Here is a 5,925-nt window from a genome sequence, read left to right on the forward strand (position 1 = left end):
TCTTGAGAACTATCTCTCTTTTATGGTGCAGGTATAATTTGATTTTACTGTGATAATATAAAAAAGAAACTAGAGGTAAAAAGAGGATTGTACTGAAAAAGGAGAAAACTGCAGGAAAAATGAGGGAAATTAAATCTCAAGAAAAAACAAAGAAGACCTATTATAATCAAGGAAAAGAATAGAGTGGGATGAATATTCTGTAAAATTTAATCTTATCAGATTTGACTCAAAGAGAGAACATTAGACATATCTGGTTTCACAGAGAAAGTTGTTTGACCTTATAGGGAAGTGCAGTGGAAAGGGGAAAGAAAAGGACTGTGGGAACTGAGTGTGAATCACAACATAGCACTTCTTCTGTTGTTTTCTTGAACTTTATTTTTTTCTCATTTTTTAAATTTTTGAGCTGATTTTTCTTGTGCAGCAAGATAATTATATAGTTATGTTTGCCTATATTAGATATACATATATTTTTTACCATGTTTACCATATTTTGGAGTGCTTGCCAACTAGGTCAGGGGTAGTGGAAGGGGGGAAAATTGGAATGCAAGGTTTGGCAAGGATCAGTGTTGAAAAATAATCCTTTCATGTGTTTTGAAAATAAATAGCTTCAATAAAAATTAAAATTAAAAAGGAAATAAAGGGAACACCGGGAGGGACCACCTCTGTGGAAGAGAAGTTGGGGGGAGGCGGCGGCGGCGTCTAGGACAGCGGAGCAGAAACCTGGGTGATGGCGGTAGCGGCTGCTGCTGCTGCTGCTGGTGCTACACATAACCAGTTGAGCAAAGGCAGAAGCAGCCGGCGCCCCGCCCGAGTTCGTGTGGCTGTGAGATTTAGGCCTTTTGTGGAAGAGGACAGCAGTACCAGTGAGAGCTCCTGTGTTCGGGGACTACACAGCTGCTCCTTGGAAATTGCCAATGGAAGAAATAGTCAAGAGACACTCAAATACCAGATTGATGCCTTTTATGGGGAAACAAGCACTCAGCAGGACATCTATGTTGGCTTTGTCCAGCCCATCCTGCGCCATGTGATGAATGAACAGAATGCCAATGTGCTTGCCTATGGTCCAACAGGCGCAGGGAAGACATATACAATGTGAGGCAGCCCAGAGCAGCCTGGAGTTATCCCTCGTGCCTTCAAAGACCTCTTGCAGCTTACCTGGGAGGAGGGTGCTGAAGGGCGACCCTTGGCTCTTGCTGTCTCCATGTCTTATTTGGAAATCTAACAAGAGAAGGTATTGGGCCTGCTTGCCCCAGCTTCAGGGGACTTAGGGATCAGAGAAGATCATTGGGGGAACATCTTGATCCCTGGGCTCACCCCAAAACCCATTGCTTCCTTCAATGGTTTTGAGCAACACTTTCTACCAGCCAGCAGAAACCAGACTGTAGGAGCCACCAGGCTTAAGCAGCGCTCCTCTCGAAGTCATGCTGTGCTTCTGGTCCAAGTGGAACAGCGGGAGCGCATGGCCCCATTCCGGCAGCGGGAAGGGAAACTCTATCTGATTGACCTGGCTGGTTCAGAGGACAATCACCGAACAGGCAACCAGGGCTTGCGACTGAAGGAGAGTGGAGCCATCACGGCCTCCCTCTTTGTGCTGGGCAAGGTGGTAGATGCACTGAACCAGGGCCTGCCTCGTGTTCCCTACAGCTTACTAGACTATTGCAGGACACTCTCTAGGAGGTTCAGCCCACAGTGTGCTTGTTGCTAATAGTGCTCCAGAGAGGCGCTTCTGCCTTGATACAGTCACATCACTCAACTTTGCCTCCAGGTCCAAAGAAGTGATCGACCGGCCGTTCACCCATAAGAGTTTTCAGCCTTCTGGTGAGAGAGACCCAAAAAGAATTGATGGACCCTCCAGAAGCGAAGAGGGCCAGAAGACAGGAAGAATTGGAAGATGGGACAAGTAGTCCAGAGCCCCCACTTAGCTGTTCCAAACTCAGCCCCCTGAAGCAGCTGAACACTCTAGAACCAGCTGTGCAAGAGCGCCTGCTAAACCTAGACGGAATTCTGGATTCCCGGATAAGCCAAGGAGCGCGAATAGCCCTAGAAAAGGCTTTCAAAGAGAAGGACTCAGAGATTCAGAGGCTGAAGGAAAAGTATAAAGAGCTGGAAGCCAACAGACTGACTCAGAGGCCCAAGAGAATGGTTCCCCAGCCCCCCGGGGTCCCCTTCCCAGGGGGACCCAAACAGTGCCTATGACTAAACCTCTGAACAGGGTAGTGTCCTTCAGGCTAATTCAGGAGCAGGCGACGTCCCAAAGCAAGACCAGTGTCCTGCAGAAAGACAGCCGGAAAAGGAAGCAGCCCGAGCCGCTCTGCGGGCAGCAGGACGAGCCCACCGAGGGCCCCGCACCCCCTTGGAGCAGCTTCAGGTGCCCCCGGGCCTACTGGCGGAGAGCCGCAAAAAGATCCTGGGCCTGCTCACCGCCGGCTCCGCCAAGGAGCTTGGGAAGCTGCAGCGCCTCGGAGAGAAGAAAGCCCGGCTCATCGTGGGTTGGCGGGAACTGCGCGGCCCCTTTGTGGAGGTGGAGGATCCGGGGCGAGCGGAAGGTATCTCCGAGAAGCAGGGGGCCACCTTTCTGAAGGCCAGCATCCTGAGCTTCGCTGCCCAGTGCTTCAGCGCCTTGCCCCAGAGGGTGCCTGAGCGCCGCCTCCTGGGGACCCGAGGAGCCCCTGCATCCGGGCCGTGTTTTACGGGAGGGGAGGGAGGGTGAGTTTTGTAAACAGAGTGTTTTGTCCAGGCCAAAAAAAAGGAAATAAAGATGATTAAGACTTAAGTACGATGTTTTGACAAATATGTGTTCTATTATTTGGTTTGTATTTACTTATTAAAATATATTTTTGAGATCAATCTTTCTTATCAAAGACTTTAAAGCCCCCAATTTTTTTATAATAGTTTGAGGCATGTCATATCATTTAATTGGAGTTTATAAAATAAAATATTTTACTTTATCACAATTTTGAGCAAAAATGGAAACTTCAGAATTCTGTTAGAATTAAGGGAAGTGGAAATCCATTAGTGGATTCAGATTATTTTTAATGCCATAACACTATTAGGGAGAAAAGAAAAAAGAAAAAAAAAAGAATCTGAAGTGTTGTTGTTTTGTTGTTGTTGTTGTTGTTGTTGTTTTTTTTGATAATATAATCATTTTCACCATGGTTGTTATAACAATAATTATTGTTCTCTGTTTTTTCATCTTGTTCAAAGGGATATAGCTAGAAATTATCTTGAAATAAGTTGCTATCCTGCTATTATTCTTTTGTATTTAATGTTCTATACATTATTTCATACTTGTACTACATTATTTTTCCCTAGATGGCCAAAAGTATGAGTTTATAAGAGCAAATTGTGTAGGTTCATCTTCTTTCATTCCAATGGTTGTCAGTCAGCTAGGGATCTCAGCCTGTTCATATGTGATTCTTATTTTTCTGCTATGTATCTATATTTTCAAGATTTTTCCATGCAGATTGTTGATTATGAATATTTAATATTTTATCTATTTTAAAAATTATTTGTACATTTTGATGCATTAATGTTATGTTTGATTATAGTCAACAGTTTAATCTGTAGTTCAGTTGCTTTAGTCAGTGTGCACAAAGTTTTTACAGCTTTCAGTGGTATAGAATTTTTAGTATTTCCTTTAATAATACATACTGATAATTAACTCCAGATTCCATAATGATAACCCTTCAATAATTTCTGGTGACAATGAACTTGCTCTAAACTGCCATCGTAAACTTTTTTTATATTCATGTCATTTATCCATTTTGGGAATAATATATTTTATTGTGTGAGGTGTTGCCTAATTTCTTTCAGAGTATTAGCTAGTTTTCTTAGCAGTTTTTGTCAGATAATGATTCATTCTCCCAATAATTTGATTGTTAGTTTTAATTAACATAGCCAACATTATTTTGTAGTACTAGTTGAGATCTGATCCTGATACATGTATTTCCTTTCCATTTTTATAAGATTGTTTACCTTTAATTCCTCCATATGGTGGTCCATATAAATATTTTTAGGATTTTAATATACACTGAATTTCAATTTCATAATATTGGCTTGACCCACCCATGAGAAATCAATACTTTTTAATTTATATTCTTGCTGTTTTTGATGAGAATATACTTTGTTATTATCTTAGTTGGATCCATTTTTTCATTAATATTGTATAAATTTTTTTCTGTGAATAGTTTCCAGATTTATTATGTTTAATGTCATGCTCCTCAGTGTCTACAATAAGACTAGTATTGCCTATGTATTAATTGCTTTGACTATATTTTTCTCTTTGCACTTTGGTTTCTGCAGAACTGTAGATCTTTAATCTGCCACCACTTTCTCATCAATAGCTTTATATTCATTGCTACTTTGCTAGAAGTAACCGAAATTGTTTAATATTTTAATCCATTGGTTTAATTTTATCTATGAATTTAAGTTCAAAGCATTCATAGTGTCTTTTTCCATAATTTAAATTTTAAAATTTACATTTATAAAGTCAAAATGAGATTTTGTTATCATTGAAGATTCATTGATCTAATGAGATGATGTGTCTACTTTTATTTTGTAGATCCTGATAGATTGATGCTATCTGTACATTTAAATGGTTAATAACACATTTTAGTTCATATTATTTAATCTGAAAGCAGTATTTAATACTATTTAGCAGTAAAGGAAATAAATTTAAAACTAAGAACCATAATAGACTTGAACTCTCTCTCTGAAGAATGACATATTTTATATCCATTGTTCTTCACATGATTGAGTTGGTAACTTGTGTTGGAAAATAGTTTTCCATATTGACATAACATATTATAAATGCAAAATATATTTGCCTGTTTTATATATTTTCACAGTATAAATAAGTCATGAATATGAAATTGAGTCAAAGGCTTTGTATTAATCAATTAAAGCATTATAAATGTATATGGAATTTTTTTGACAAGGACATATTAATTAGTTGGTTTGTTATTGTGGGGAATTTTTGTGTACTGTCTTTTATGTATAATCAATTTATTTCTTCTTAAAGTATGTGACAAAGTTGTGATTGCTTTGTATGGAGTACATATGAATGGAAGAAGTCTGTGGTTGAAAAGATCCTTGGAGTTCTGATCTTTTAGGTATAAATATTGAATGCTTTCTCATGAAAAAGATAGGAAGAGTCTTTCTAGTTTTACACAGAAACTAATAATTCAGTCAATTCTCTTAATATAATATTTTATACTTCCTTATTTTAATGATGTCTAAATTTTCTGTTGTTTATTTGATTCAACTCATCTTTTGTAACTTAAGTTTTCTGTACCTACATATCCTTCATTCTTATCATAGCTCTTATAATTTCCTTGCTTCTCAAGCTCTGACATTACATTTTAATTGATCATGACCATGCATTTTAATTTTTGTTCAGCTTTGACACCTAATTATCTTAATCTTTTTTTATTTCTAAATAATGGAGGAAATAATCAGAGAGAGAGAGAGAAAGCGATAGAGTGAGAGAGAGGGAGAGACAGAGAGAGACAGAGACAGAGAGAGAGCTAGAGAAAGCAAGAGACAGAGAGCAAGAGAGTGAGAGCAAGAGTGAGAAGAGTGAGTGAGAGAGAATGAAGAGAGCAAGAGAGAGAGAGAGAGTTAGAAAGTGAAAGCAAGAGAGAGAGAGAGAGAGAGAGAGAGAGAGAGAGAGAGAGAAAGAGAGAGAGAGAGAGAGAGAGAGAGAAAGAGAGAGAGAGAGAGAGAGAGAGAGAGAGAGAGAGAGAAAGAGAGAGAGAGAGAGAGAGAGAGAGAGAGAAAGAGAGAGAGAGAGAGAGAGAGAGAGAGAGAGAGAGAGAGAGAGAGAGAGAAAATGAGTGAGAGAGAACAAGAAAGAGCCCTTAAGAACAAGAACAAGATAGAGCAAGTGAGAGCAAGCGAGCGAGGGAATGTGTGAAAGCAAGTGGG

General features: G+C 39.5%; 1 pseudogene; it reads left to right on the forward strand.

The window, feature by feature from the left end:
* Positions 1 to 727: 727 nt before the first annotated feature.
* LOC141547251 (kinesin-like protein KIF22 pseudogene) overlaps positions 728 to 5,925 on the forward strand; it is a 5,496-nt pseudogene continuing 298 nt past the window's right edge.

Source organism: Sminthopsis crassicaudata, chromosome 6 (assembly GCF_048593235.1).
Source record: "Sminthopsis crassicaudata isolate SCR6 chromosome 6, ASM4859323v1, whole genome shotgun sequence".
NCBI classification, from domain to species: domain Eukaryota; kingdom Metazoa; phylum Chordata; class Mammalia; order Dasyuromorphia; family Dasyuridae; genus Sminthopsis; species Sminthopsis crassicaudata.